This window comes from Mytilus edulis, chromosome 4, assembly GCF_963676685.1.
Source record: "Mytilus edulis chromosome 4, xbMytEdul2.2, whole genome shotgun sequence".
Classification (NCBI taxonomy): domain Eukaryota; kingdom Metazoa; phylum Mollusca; class Bivalvia; order Mytilida; family Mytilidae; genus Mytilus; species Mytilus edulis.
Genome location: NC_092347.1, coordinates 12,522,419 through 12,538,588, shown reverse-complemented (window position 1 = coordinate 12,538,588; position 16,170 = coordinate 12,522,419). Strand labels below are relative to the sequence as shown.

At 33.4% G+C, this 16,170-nt stretch overlaps 1 protein-coding gene across 1 annotated transcript in view; it reads right to left on the bottom strand.

Annotated features, from left to right (window-relative positions):
- LOC139518982 (uncharacterized) overlaps nucleotides 1–13,414 on the bottom strand; it is a 48,279-nt gene extending 34,865 nt beyond the window's left edge. Inside the window, exons 1-5 of the mRNA XM_071310692.1 lie at nucleotides 13,326–13,414; nucleotides 12,772–12,995; nucleotides 12,191–12,360; nucleotides 5,671–5,845; nucleotides 4,820–4,988 (exon numbers count right to left, since the gene is read on the bottom strand). The gene's annotated coding sequence lies outside the window, so the exon portion shown is untranslated. The remainder of the gene's footprint in view (nucleotides 1–4,819; nucleotides 4,989–5,670; nucleotides 5,846–12,190; nucleotides 12,361–12,771; nucleotides 12,996–13,325) is intronic.
- Nucleotides 13,415–16,170: the final 2,756 nt, after the last annotated feature.

Genomic DNA, 16,170 nt, shown 5'->3' with positions numbered 1-16,170 from the left:
AACTGGGTATTGGTATCTTCCCTTAGATCTTTTCGAAAAAGGACGAGACTTTCTTTGACATACCCCTAGTTCATCAACTTTCTGCTGAGACACTGGTGACGTTTAACAAAGTCTGACAATTTTTGAATACCGAGTGAGACGGGAAATGTATATTTCATATGCAGGTGTAGATGGTATATTGACACTAAGGTTGGAGAAATTAACAATTTCAAACTTAAAATCGTATCGTTTGTCACAGATTTTGGTACTGAAATGTCCAATTATGTCAAACCCGCGGTATAGGTCTAAAATTGAGACAGAGAAAGCCTTGTCTGTTTCATTCAAGTTGTATGTGGTATATTACCGGAACCCAAATAAAAGTGTTTGGATTGGTAATGGAAAAACATCGTAAATATATGAATGTGAAATTAAATGATCTGGCTTCTTCGATCGTCTTATTTTCCGATCTATATGTATGTAGAAAAGCGTGGAAAGGGCGAGCACATTTCGTTCCCATAGGAATGCGGACAATTTATTAAAAACGTCTACCATCGAATTTACCAATATGTTGTCAAAAAGAAACTTCAGCATGCTGATCACTGGTTTCGCATTAACCAAATATGCCGTATGGTATCCCAGAATATTTCATGTAAAGCGTATGCTACAATTTTAAGTTGAAAAGCATTATAGACTGTTTATTGGGGCTGATTTTTCAATTTTAGATGGGGAATAGTCGTATAAAATTGAAAATGGAAATGAGGAATGTTTCAAAGAGATGGCAACACGAACAAAGAGCAGACAACACCGAATTCCTTCGAATGACTTTTCAACATAGCGAGAAAAAACCAAACTCGGAGGCAGGCTTCAACTGGTACCCTTAACAAATATTTGTCTTATTTTAGTGAAAATGGATGTCACACTAAACTCCAAAACATCTAAATGAACTTTAATCTTACAAAAAAAACATACAAAAGTAAATACTGTGGGTTTTACATGTTTTTGAGAACTCAACCCTACCCCTATACATGTACCTGAAGCCAATGTATAACAAAAAAAAACCACAAAGGAATACTCAGGGTTGAAAAATCAAAGTTCTGATACAACTAATGATAGAGAAAGATCGAGATTGAGAATCAAATAGAGTTCTCTAGAGTCGTTATTTTAAATGTTTTTTCTCATTAGAATAAATGCACCCATTCTTGTTGTCAAATGTTTTGTGTTTGTACAGTACAGTACTAGTCCAAAAATATAACCAACATTCATAAAGATTGCTCTCCAGCATCTTCCAAATTTAGCCAATACATAGCCATACCTCTATTGACAAGTCAAGATATGTTCCGAAAACTGTAAATGTTACAGTTTTGCACATGGCCAAATCACTCTCTCAATATCAAAATCAGTTTAAATGAATATGATAAAAAAAGTCACCTCTTTTCTTTCATTTCCACCCAATAAAACCTAACAAATGAATGATAAAGAGAAAGAAAAGAAAAAAAATACACGATTATAAAAGGAACTATATTCGTGAACAAAATAAAACGGGGTCATTAATTAAGTTATTGAGCCACTAATACGATGCAGGTAAATTTTATTACGTTTGTAAAGTTGTATGATCAACACGTCGAAAAGAAAAGGATAGGATTCATACAATAAGAGACAATGGTATTTCTTATCATTATTGTTGTCCTTTTTTCATTAATCAACTGGATATATGTATGTTGTAGGCATTTGGTTTTTGATTGATTAATCGCTTGTTTTTTACTAGCCTTTGTATTTTGTATTTTCTAAATTATATGTTATTTCGGTCTCAGACAGGGTAAATACTGTGACATTCCCTGCTTAGAGCTTATATCCCCTCCGCCGAATTCGACGGGAATATAAGCTTTACGCCGGGAAAGTCACAGTATATATCCTGTCTGAGAGCTAAACTACACATATATAACGGATAACCCTTATCTTGATATTTATCGTGTACTTTAATAGTATTTGTGGTCACACCTTACCGGATAGCACGAACAGACGCCTACAGGATGAAAATAAAAGTTGTCCGTTGACAAAATTGTTATCCGTTGGAAGTCCGTTGATGTACTGACCAAATAGAACGGACGCGTAACGAATGCATAACGGACACACACCGAAAATGCACCGTACGAGAAACTGAAACGTACCGGACAGAACGGATGTCGAAAATACACCCAACGGAAAAGTACCGCATTAAACGGACACGCTAACGGAAGCGTACAGGATAAAACGGTTGAACAAGATCTACGGAAAAATTAAAGGCGACATTAATGATACATGTAAATTGCATATATTTTCAAAATGTCTCTGTGTAACTAGTTTTGCTTTGTTCTTCAAAATACCACCAAAGAGCAGTATCTGGCCTACATAAGAGCTGTTTGATAGAGAAGACGTGCTCTTACTCTAAGATCGATTATGAACAATAAGAATTCATGAACCTCAAGAAATCTGACATGCCAATTATTTGCAGTCCTGGCGCGAAATTTTCAATTGGCATTTATCCGTTTGATATCCGCTCATCATCCGTTTTTATTCCGTTATACGTCCGGTAGAAGTCCGTTTCACATTCTTTCCACATCCGTTTTATCTGTCAAACGTCCGGTAGAAGTCCGTTGGTTAATATGTCTACTAGACCTCCAACGGATGTATAACGGATAGGTAACGGATACAAAACGGAAACGAAACGGACGAGTACCGTACAAAAAGGACGTCTTCCGGACGTTCAACGGACACTTCATCCGTTGGACGTCCGTTCACAGTTTTGAAAATACTCCAAATTTTCCAACGGACAGAACGAACTTCGACGGATAAAATGTACGTTAAACGGACAGGGAACAGATATAGACGGACGTCTAACGGATAAGAACGGACGTCTAACGGACATAAAAGGATTGAAAAAAGTCATTCGTAAGGCATCCGTTCGAGCTATCTGTTAAGCTGTGACCGAGGCTGAACATTCACAATGCAGCATATATATTCGTAACATGTTTGATGGTTTTTTTTATTTTTTGAGTATCCATTTAAAGCCTCGGTCACACCTTACAGGATAGCACGAACGGACGCCTAACGGATGAAAATAAAAGTTGTCCGTTGACAAAATTGTTATCCGTTTGGAGTCCGTTGATGTACTGACCGAATAAAACGGACGTGTAACGCATGCATAACGGACACACACCGGATATGCAACGTACGAGAAACGGAAACGTACCGGACAGAACGGATGTCAAACGTACACCCAACGGACGAGTACCGCATATAACGGACACCTAACGGAAGTGTACCGGATATTTAAAACGGATGAACAAGATATACGGAAAATCAAAGGCGACAAGAATAATACATGTAAATCGCATAAATATTCAAAATGTTTCTGTGTAACTGGTTTTGTTTTGTTCTTCAAAATTCCGCTAAAGGGCAGTGTCTGGCCTGAATAAGAACTGTTTGAATGTGAAGACGTGTCTATACTCTAAGATCGATTATGAATAATAAGAATTCATGAACCTTAAGAAATCTGACATACTAATAATTGGCATTTCTGACGCGAAATTTTCAATTGGCATTTATCCGTTTCATATCCGTTCATCGTCCGTTTTATCCGTTATACGTACGGTAGACGTCCGTTTCTCATCCGTTCAACATCCGTTTTATCCGTTAAACGTTCGTTAGAAGTCCGTTGATGAATTCATCTTCCAGACCTCCAACGGATATATAACGGACACGTAACAGATACAAAACGGAAACGAAACGGACGAGTACTGTACAAAACGGACGCCTAACGGACGTTCAATGGACGTTCAACGGACATTTTATCCGTTGGACGTCCGTTCAAAGTTTTGAACATGCTCAAAATGTTCCACCGGACAGAACGGACGTCGACGGATAAAACGTACGCTTAACGGACATGCAACGGATATGGACGGACGTCTAACGGATAAGAACGGACGTCTAACGGACATGAACAGATTGAAAAAAAGTTATCCGTTAGTCGTCCGTTCGAGCTATCCGGTAAGGTGTGACCGAGGCTTTAGCCTCCAATTCAAATTAAGATTTATTGACAACGATCATATCTATATTACAAATAGCATAGAGCGCATACTTCTACAAAAAAGATAATATTTTAAAAGACATTTTACATGTCTAGCTTAAATATTTAGTTTGTCAAAGCTTGCACTGTATGTTTCCTGATCCTAAATTTGTCTGAAAGTCGGCAGATCTTGACCTATATATATATATAGCAAATTGGAATGTCAAAATAAAAGCTTTATAATAAAACTTTGACACAAATAGTCCTGTTTACACTTTTCACATGACTTTAAGTCAAACACATCTTGTGTTGTAACAATGAAGACAATAACAATCAAAAGCAAGGAGTAAACAAGACTCACAAAACAAAAGAACATTTACATCAACAGTTATAAATAATAAATAAGAAACAACACGAACTCCACTAAAAACCGGGAGTGAAATCCGGTGAACTTTATAATTGGGACCAAATATGGCACTCACCGATCGTATTTCTTTAACGATTATTACTTATTATTTTTTTAATATCCGGTAGTAAACTCAATTGAATACCATATTGACATTGTGCTCTGTTGTATGTTATCATCCATGTTTCTTGAACGTTTGTATCATTATAACCGTACATTTAATAGATATAAGACATGAGCTTTTTGTTGTAAAATATTTAAATATGATACAATCATTTTTGTATATATTCGGTCACTGATTTAAAATATTATTTCCACTCTCTCTCTCTCACTCTTTCAGATTTTTTGTTGTGAACTAATTGCACTGCCAATAAAGGATGAACACTTACACTTGACTTTACTCTTGTAAATACTCAATGATAAAATCTACTGCCTTCCCAGAACCTTTCATCAGCAAAACTGGGATGTTTCGCTGAACAGCCTCTTTTATCTGATGAATAGTATATTGATCCCCTTCGACCGCAATCACCAAAACTGGAACTCTCATTTTTATCAAAACTGTAAATGACATTGCATTTTAGTAATATTAGAAAATACATTAATCTTGAAAGACATTTAGGCAAACAAACAATTCAAAAGGAACAAAAGTCAAAACATCATGAACGCATATGTTAATGAAATAGAATTAAAAGCGATTTATGATTAGCACATATGGATTGTATTATAGTGTTATTAACTGGTCGTTTCTGTATTGGCACTGGTATAGATTCAAGGTTTGCTATATTGGCTTCGAGACCCGTAGGGTCGAGGGCGAATACAGCTGACCGAGAATCTATACCAATTCAATTTGTGGTAACGATATCTCTGACCTAATAATTTACCAGTAATACATGGATAACGATCGTTTAAATCTAACACGTCACAGTAGATACAGACATAGCGAACGAGTTGTGAAATGAAAACACCGTATATAAGATGGTGCCAATAGTTAAAAAATTGTTTCATCAATAAGTTACCATATAAGGACTTTTTTTAAATGAAAGAGATTAAATTAATAGCACCCTGAGATTGATATTTTCACTTAGGTTTCTTTATTTTATAGCACCCTCAACGGAGTTGGAGTGACATATTGTTATTCTGTGTTTATTTTTATTTGTCTTCGAATTTCAATGTGTTGTCCACTCTCAAAATTGAACGCACCCATGTTGAACAACATACATATTCGACAAATATTGAATACCTTTTTCATTTTCTTTTGACAATAACGGGGTATATTCTGCTGAAAGTTTTTCCAAAAAATGGCACACATATCTGTTGAACCATTTGTATCTCCTTGGATGTGGTTTTTGGTCATCTTCGAAATCTGATTTCAGAGAAATACACCAATTTGGTTCTGTGACCTTATCTTTACCTTTCTGTTTCAATAAAAAGAAGTCAAATGATAAAAAATGCAAACAATACATCTTTACCTGAATCAAATGTGTCCTTCAACCAACGCCTGAAAAGTATTTTGCTACATGTTTATCCTTAAATTGAGAATGGAAATGGGGAATGGGTCAAAGAGACAACAACCCGACCATAGAGCAGACAACAGCCTAAGGCCACCAATGGGTCTTCAATGCAGCGAGAAAATCCCGCGCCCGGAAGCGTCCTGCAGCTGGCCACCGTTTCGTAAAAGGTCGTAAATCGTGAAAAAGGTCGAACGACCATCTTAACGATATGCGACCGTTTCACAAAGAATAACGATTTGCGACTTACGAGAAATATTGGTCGTAAATTCCCGACTGGGTCTAAGCAGTCGTAGATCGGTAAATTTGCCAAACGCGGGAATATTAATGGAAGTCGTAGACTTGCGTGAGGTTCAATTATCAATCTAACATTAAGATGTCATTCAAATCCAGCCCGTTTTCGGGTGTTAAATCCTTTTATTTTTTAATAATTTGAGCTCCTGCCATTTTGTCACAATCACTAGTAAACAATTTATCTCCCTTGAAAGACTTTAAAAATAAGAAACAAAACGGTAAACGGTCATGTATAACGATACGTGTTTTTCATCTTTGAAATTGAATAATAAATGTCCATCCTGATAGGTTTCATATTATAACGGTATTTTTATATACATAGATTGTACTTCATATACAAAAAATGCTCCGTGTCCAAACAATAAAATTTGAACATTTAATTTGGTATGAGAACAAATTATGATGAAAATACATCAATCATCCCAACTAAAAAAAATATGTAGACCTCCTGTATTTGTTTATATCACGAGGTCAACATCAGAAATCATTAAATTGGAAAATTTTGTTTATAAATACACCTTTTGCATTTTTCTAGTACACACATAGAAACAAAATTGCAAAATATTTCAGGACAACAATATTCATTGAATTCATTTCACGATGTTACAATATTTCTTTTTACATCTGTGAATCTGTTGTTTATGCTCACCCCGACCAGGAACATAAGTTATTAGAAATGACATGTTCTCAGTCCGACCGCAGTGGCGGATCCAAAGAGGGGCGTAGAGGGCGTACGCCCCCCTTTTTGCTTGGACTTTTTTGTTTTTAAATTTGTAAAAATGATTAATCAGACTAAGACTTCGTGAAATTTACCATTTCCCGTGTATTTTGTTTTTTATGCCACAATTCTTAACTTATAACGATATTTTTCGTTCGTAGCTACTGTAATATACTATTGATTATGTCCAAGTCATGTGATTCAAAACGGCGGAGTTAACCAGTGCGTCGAAAAAAACGTCATTCAGTCATTTTGAAATTCAGATTACAGTAACACTTGCTTATGCTGAGGGTGACAAGTATGACACCTTCAAAGTGACAAAGGATTGGGCAAGAACGTACTGACTTCTATTTCATAATTCCACCAAACAGAAAGTAATATTCTATTGCACTCTCGTGAAAGTTCCACAACAATATTATTTATCTACGAAAACATGTTTAAGCCCAAACGCCCAGCCTATTGATAACATAGCTGAAAATGATCCCCAGTCAGTAAGCTCTAGATATATTTAAAGTCTAAGGGACGGACTATTTGTATTTGATTTGAGCGGGGAGTCTGAGAAGTTTGAGAGAAAAAAATCTTACCCAGATTTTTGTCTTAATCAAAAATTCTGGTCGTATAAATCTGGATTGTAAACAATAAGTTTGTCCACTCATTTGCTATTAGAAACAAAAATTTCAAACATAATTATTTAGCATAAAATGAACATGATGAATAATAAACGGGTGTTATTTTTTGGTGCCGGGGTTTGCATGTAAATGCCATATCTGACCGGAATATTTGTTTTGCCGAACTGATGTATTGAATACTTTTTCAAGGCCCGGCTGCAACCTGCCTGCTGGGTGTGACCGTTATGTCTCCATTTGTCGACCGTCATTCATAAATTCGTTGTCCTTTCAGACTCATTCGTAGACTTTGGTTAATTCTGAACCCTCACTTCCCTTGTTGGCTGAAACATTTCAACCAAACATTTGGACAAAAATGGTTCGTTTGTTTTTAACTCGTGTTTGTCGTATTGTAAATTTCATCGATAGCCCGGCGTATATATCTTGTTTACAACACACAAAAAATGTGAGGTTATACAAATTAAACAAACGAGAATTGTCCATGTCCATTTTTTACTGACAACTCTCACATCAAATATATTAGTACATAGCTTTCGATCTATCCAATCATTTTATGATAGACATTTAATGGGGAGAATACGGCATCAAAAATGTCCGACCCTTACACTTTACAGCAACTATGAAATATACATGCCCAACTTTAGGAACCGTGTGAAAAGTTCATTGTACACTTATTTTATGTTTTTTAGCCTTAAAAAAGTCCCGCAACTATATCACTATACTCGCTCCGCTCGGCGAATTCATAATTTACTTCGCCCCCCCTCTTTCCAATATCCTGGATCCGCCCGTGGACCGGGCAGATAAGTTAACTTATATATACTCCACGGCTCCTGTTTAAGTTTTATTGTTAAGTACAGAAAATTTTTTGGTCGTAAATAGCTACCACGTGGGCGGCGGCGTCGTCGTCTGCGTCGTCGTCGTCCGAATACTTTTAGTTTTCGCACTCTAACTTTAATAAAAGTAAATAGAAATTTTAACACAATGTTTATGACCACAAAAGGAAGGTTTGGATTGATTTTGGGAGTTTTGGTCCCAACATTTTAGGAATTAGGGGCCAAAAAGGGCCAAAATAAGCATGTTCTTGGTTTTCGCACTATAACTTTAGTTTTTAAGAGATTATTTTCAAAGAATTGGTGATATATATAATTATAAAATTTGGCGTTATAAGGTTACATTTTTAGTAGAACAGGCAAAGAAAAAATATTTCCAAAATGCTATTTCAAATTGTAAAGATAGTAAAACTATTTGGAAGTATGTCAAAAGTCTAAATCCTAAAAAAGTACATAATAATATCACGCATTTAGAATATAAAAATAGTGTAATTCAAAATGATGTTGGTATAGCAAATACATTTAATGTGCATTTCACAATAGTTGATGACAAATTATGTAATAATGATGATGGTGCCAGATTTGATGCACTCAATAAATTTGTAAAATCAAAGTTACAAACGGGTAGTGAAAAATTCATTATACCAGAAATGAGTATTTTAGATGTAAACATGTATTTAAAAAAACTTGACAAGTCTAAAGCAACTGGTTTAGATGATGTCGAACCAACTATTTTGAGTATGTGCAGCGATGTCATTGCACCAGCCTTGACATATATATTTAATCTAAGCATCAAAAGTGGTAAATTTCCAAGTATTTTTAAAACTGCAAGAGTTTGCCCAATTTTTAAAAGTGGCGATGCCTGTAATCCTGATAATTATAGACCAATAGCAGTTTTGCCTGGTCTCTCAAAAATCATAAAACGACATATAGCTAATAGTTTGTATATATTTTTAAATAGTAATGAGCTTCTTAATACTACACAGTCAAGTTTCAGACCTAAACTTTCGTGTACTACTGCACTTACTAAATTAGTAGATGAATGGTTGGCAAATATAGATAATGGAGAGATAAACGGAGTTATATTTTTAGATTTAAAGAAAGCTTTTGATCTGGTTAATCATATAATTTTATTGAAAAAACTTGAAAATTATAATGTTTCAAATTGTACACTAGACTGGTTTAAGTCATACTTGTTTGAACGAAACCAACAAGTTAAGGTCAATAACGTCATGTCTAATACTAAATGCATAAAAAACTGGGGTACCACAAGGTTCTGTTCTGGGCCCTCTGTTATTTATGTTATATATCAATGATTTACCACTTAATATAGAACATTCATTAATAGATTTATATGCAGATGATTCTACATTACATTGTAAAGGTAATAATTTACTTCAGTTAACTTCGTACCTTCAAAATGATATTCATGTAATTGAAAACTGGTGTTCGCAAAATTGTATCATGAAATTAAATGCCAAAAAGTGTAAATCAATGATTGTTGGTTCAAAACAAAGGTTTTGTTCAACTCGAAACAGTTTAGATATTTCAAATGAACAAATAGAAAATGTAGATTGTGAAAAACTTCTTGTTTTATATATTGACAAAAACCTAAACAAATATGTATACTAGTTCAGTTAAAATGGACGTCATACTAAACTCTGAATTATACACAAGAAACTAAAATAAAAAATAAAACCAGACTAGCAAAGGCCACAGGCTCCTGACTTGGGACAGGCGCAAAATTGCGACGGGTTTAAATATGTTTTTTTTTTTTTTTTTATCTCAATCGTCCCCGTATATTTTTGGCCAATGTAGAAAAAACAAACGCACAACAATACGCACAGTAAAACTCAGTGTAAGAGTCCGAGTCCGATGTCAGAATATGAAACAAAGGAAAATAAACAAAATGACAATGATACATAAATAACAGCAGACTACTAGCAGTTTCTGACATGCCAGCTCCAGACCTCAATCAAACTGATTGAAAGATCATGTTGTCTTCATATGAATATCAGGCACAATCCTTCCTGTTAGGGGTTAAGTAGTATACCATCATAACATATATGAAAAGAACATACAATGTAACCCGTGTCATGCCAACAACTGGTTTTAGAATAAATGTGTTTAATTCCGATGCAAAGACCCTATAAGTGAATCAATATTTAAACCAAAATATACAATCTTTAATGACCAGACTACAGTATCGTAACTTTATCACTTCTTAATAAGGCTTTTTAATTTCCATTCTCAAATTTACTTTTTAAAGGTTTTCTTAGCTTTTGAGGTGAATACTTATATTGTTTGTGCTTTGTAAAGAATTTTACTATGAAAGATTGGATTTGAAATACCTGAACATATAAGATGTCTGCATGTTGAGTTATATTTACGAATGATTTCCTTATACTGATGATAAAATTTAGTAAATGTTTTGATTAGTTTATGATATCCAAAACTCTGGTGTAATAATTTTTCAGTAATAAATAAATTTTTCTCGCCAAATTATAATACGTTGTTACATACACGAGCGTACAAGTTGAGATATATAAACATCATAATTATGATGATGACAAGGGAACGTTACAATCTAAAAATGAATAATTAACGATAGGAAATTAAAAATCATCTCTTAAATCATAATTGTTTGTATTAAGCTTCAACAGGATAAATTGCTTTAGTATACATACAGAAGTCGTCATTATTGACAGCCAATATATCATCCAAATATCTAAAAGTATTGTCAAATTTTTGTGTCAAATGTTGTTTCGATGGGTCTTTGCTGATTTTAGTCATAAATTGTAACTCATAACAAAACAAAACAAAGCAGGTCCGCAATAAGTGGTGCACTGTTAGTCCACATTGGAATTCCAATGACTTGACGATAAGCAGAATCTCCAAAGCAAACCAAAATGTTATCAAGTAAAAATTCAAGCGCAGATACAGTATCAAAGCATGTCCAATTAACATAGTTTTTTTGTTTGTTGGTCCTAAAAAATTACCTAAAAGAGTTTGAACTATGAAAAATATTTAATGATACGATATTCTCGTGCTTGCATTTCCTATCATGATTTTCTTGATAGAGAGTTGTTGCTCACAAGGAAGCTAATAAATCAAGAGTTCCAAATGGTGAAGTTGAAATCATCTCTTCGTAAATTTTACGGACGCCATCACGAGGTGGTTGACCGTTATGGAATAACCGTTTCACAAATGATATCGGATATGTTCCTTACGTTTTAACTACAGTCCCCTTCCCTCTCATAAATGTGACCTACCGAATTATACTATTTACCGGATTTGTTATCTCATAAGCAACACGACGGATGCCACATGTGGAGCAGGATCTGCTTGCCCTTCCAGTGCACCTGGGATCACCCCTAGTTTTTGGTGGGGTTCGTGTTGTTTATTCTTTAGTTTTCTATGTTGTGTTATGTGTATTATTGTTTGTCTGTTTGTCCTTTTCCTTTTAAGCCATGGCGTTGTCAGTTTATTGTTGATTTATGAGTTTGACTGTCCCTCTGGTATCTTTCGTTCCTCTTTTAAGCATTTGTGAGGGGAAAAAAAACAATCAGATACCAACCGATTACAAGGCTCGCGGGTACGAACTTGCATTACAATAAACTAATAATAGCAAAATACAAAAGCTTTGCTTAAAAATATATAACTGTCTTTATTAGACATGTTCTGTACAAATTAAAGATAGCAATCATGTCTCTGTTTGTATTGAACTTTGAAGGCTGCAAATAATAAAAATGTTATAATTATCATTAAATCATAAAATTTGTACCTTTTCAATTTTTTTCGCTGGTCGTATTGCAATCAGAGTGTTGTTGTTAAACGTTTCTTTATTCTTATTTTTTGGTTCTGTTGGCGATTTAGTATTTGATGTTTCTCTGAATGCATCATATATCAGTCTGCTAATACCACCAGTTTTACCTCGGTAAATTACCCAACTCTCTGAACATAAATTAGTATAAAAAAACATGTATGTATAAAGAAAAGAAAAACGATGAGAAACCAAATCTCACTGTATTTAATTGCAACAATCTAAAACATAAACAGTGGGCAATTGTTGATAGAAGGAGAACAAATTTAAGTAATATTATATTTAAAAAAAGACTTATTAAACCGCTTTTTTTTTTCTTTACTTCTGTATTTTTTTGTGAGATTTGGCTATTGATTGCCATAAAGGTGCCCTTGGTAAAACTAACTTATTTTGATTTTAGAAATGTTTATGTATGTTGTTGAACTGATTGAATTTGCAAAATCATAAAAAAAAAACATTTATTCTTTAATTTAAACAATTTACAAAAAAACAATAAATTCTTATTATTGCTAATATTTAAATGAATAACTTATTTTCCTTACTTTTGACTCCTTGTATAGATTGCAAAAGTCCAGATGTGAAAGCTACTGTATTCCATGGTTTTGGAACGTAACTCTCCGAGTCACCAATTATTGATAATACTAGCCCTGGAAAACAGTTGTCAGTTCCACCAGCAGCTTCTAGTAGTTCTTTAAGTTTACTTAAAATTGGACTTTCATCTTCACTCGTGATGCTAGTTTGGTTAAGTATTACTTCATTAGGTTTCCTAAAATTGACTTGCAACACTATTTTAATTAAACATGATGAACCTCGTTACGAAAAGGACTTTATAATTTAAATGTATTGTGCAATACATTAACTTTGTCAAAACCTTCAAAACCATATGTGTACATTAACAATCGAATTATTAATTGACACTTCTGCTTTAGCTACAAAACTATATCATGTTTATTATACAGCGAAATAATGTTTTGGATTTATTTACACAATAAACATGAGCTTCAAATGGATTATAATCCTTTTAAAAATAAAATTTAAATGTGTTTTCAAGATTTATTCAATGCTCAATTCTTTGAAACATACGCTTTGCACTTACCTTGAATTGTTATTACTCATTGCTTAAGTGCCACTGAATAACTGTTGTATGAACATCGAAGTACTGGTGTCCAATAACTACAACCTGTAGAGTAACATTATGCAATACAAATAGTCTGATTAATCAATGTTTAATTGAGGTCAACCTTTGAAGCAATTTGTAGTCTTGTTCAAGTATAAATACAGTAAAGTGACATTTTAACATTTTCTGGAATAAGAATTTTGAAAGAAGAAATGTGCAAAGATATATCTTTAACACTACAATATAAAATTTAAAAATGCACTTTCAGGGTTTTTGCTTGTGTTATGTGGTTCAGTTGACGATTTTACAATGTTTGTTTGAATGATTCTGAAAGAGTTGTTCCCTTTAAATTGTAACTAAAATACTTAATTTATTTCTATGAATTAATGAGCATATATGATCTTGTGTCCCAACAATTATTTTTACAAAATCCTTGTTTATTTTTAAATTCGCTCTGAGGGTTTTCTGATATTTTTTTGATCAGTTTTAAACAGTTTATATTAAAGTTCCTCTACTACTCTTAATTCTCACAATAGAGGGGATGAAAGTTACCAATTCGAAACATTTTCTATAATTGACCTTTTTTCAATTATCTGAGATTCTAATCTGACAACAAAAACGTAACGTTGACATTGGTACAGATATCATGAGGTCAAGATCTAATTAGCTCTTTCAGATGTACATGTTCACCATAATATCATTCCATACGCCAAATGTAGTTATCTTAATTATTATTTTATTAGTATGTAAAAATCAAATCTACATGTAACGTTGCCAAATACAAATTCTTTATGTGCCTGTCCAAAGTCAGGAGCCCGTAGTTAAAGGTTTTCGTTGGTTCATGTCTGTCATATCTGTCATATTTGTTTTTCGTAAATTGATTGGTTATAAATTAGGTCGTTAGTTTCTCAACTGAGTTGTTTTTTATATTTTCATGACGGGACCCGTTATTGCCGACCATACAGTCTGGCTTTTCTGCATAGTTTAACGCCCTACTGGCTTACATCCACTTCATTTGAACATTGGTGGATAGTTGTCTCATCAAACCACTTCTCCTTATTTTCATTATTACCAAAAAAATCTTACAAATTATATCAATTTTAAATGAACCCTGAAAGACGGTCATTTACAACAAACAATCATTTGATAAACACAAAATGGTTTACCTTTTTTCTGAGAGTATACGAAAAAAAAAACGACCTTTCCAATGAAATATTAAATTGACTAATGGATCATTGAAATTGGGTCAAATCTCAGTCTAATGTAGACATCTTACAATCATACAATAAGCTAATGTTATTGATCTTCTCATGATAGTATCGGAGAAACGGACCTAACAACAAAAAGTAACGTTGACAAATTGACCATGAATGAGGTATAGGGGAGATGAATTCTTTCTACTAGACATGCAGACTGTAAATTGATTGCATATCAAAAGTATAGTAATTCTATTTCTAATAATAAGCTAGTGTTGAAAAATAATATAGCCGCGTATCAATGACAATTAGGCCCAGTAAAATTTGCATTAAACGAGCAAAAAGGTTGTGAACATAAGGCATCTCCATTCACGGTATGAAGTATCATGGTACTCAACCTTCTGATTGTTAGTAAAAGGCCGAATACAAGTAGCGTTCATTTCTGGCCGATTGACGTTTCTCAGTATGAACAGTCAATTTTAAAAAAAAAAAAAGCTTTTTATGCTATAGGTATTGCAGACATTTTAGTGATAGGGGAAAATCTGATAACATATTACTTGGTTCTTTTTAAGAAAAGATTTAACAATATACTAGTAGTGGATATCAAAAAGTCATAGGTAACATTTAAAAGGGAAATAATAGAAAGAATTCAAGTACTGTTCGTGTCAGACCACCAATTAACCGACATAAGTTTATAAAATGCTAGTAAAAGTCTTTTGATTCTGATTTTAAAAAAAAACTGATCCATGTTTATTTGTGCATAAATTTGCAAAACAATTAAAGAGATGTGCTCAAATAGTATTCTAATGAAAGTTTGATGGTAGCCAACATAATGATTAAGATTTGACAAAATAAAGGTTAAAAAGTGTTTCTAACGTTTATCTTTGTAGAAACTATATTGTTCTGTTTCATTGGAGGGAGGTAGTTTATTGTGACTTTTGCTAATCATCATTGACCTAAAGAATCAACAATTAAATTTCGAAACACTCTGCACATGGTCCCACCGAATTTATGTATTTTTGTTTCACTTACTCATACCGCGTTTCTCTAATTGGAATACGAGAATGTCTCTTAATGCGGAAAAGTTAACAGAACACAACAATATAAGATTTATATGGTCCATGTACGAAATGTTCTAATCAATCACGAGTTCATTTGCATTGAAATATGGTCTTATTTTGTAACTAAAAATATGTTTTCCTTTATATAACTTGACTACTGGATTGCTTATGTTGCAACATTCAGTTAATCTAACAATAAAATCTGAACTTTATCATCGGTGTCTCATTTTCGAGAGAGTGGAACGTTTTCAAACCCGATGTTTCGGTAAGATTAATTATTGACATGTGCAGTTTGAATACATTATTTCATTTATAATCCAATCATTTTATCTTTGGTTTTCTTATTTTAAAATCAAGGTTTTTCATTTATTAGATAAGTACGTTTAAATAGAAAATATGGGTCTATTTATGCAATTGGACACACATTTATGAAGGAAAATTAAAAATTGCAGTTTTATTTCAAGGTTTAAAATTGTTGAACAATTAAAGAGGTTAAAAACCCATGCCATGTAATCAATAGCCGCTATATCATATTGCATGCTTTTTATATAGCTTGAATCAATAATG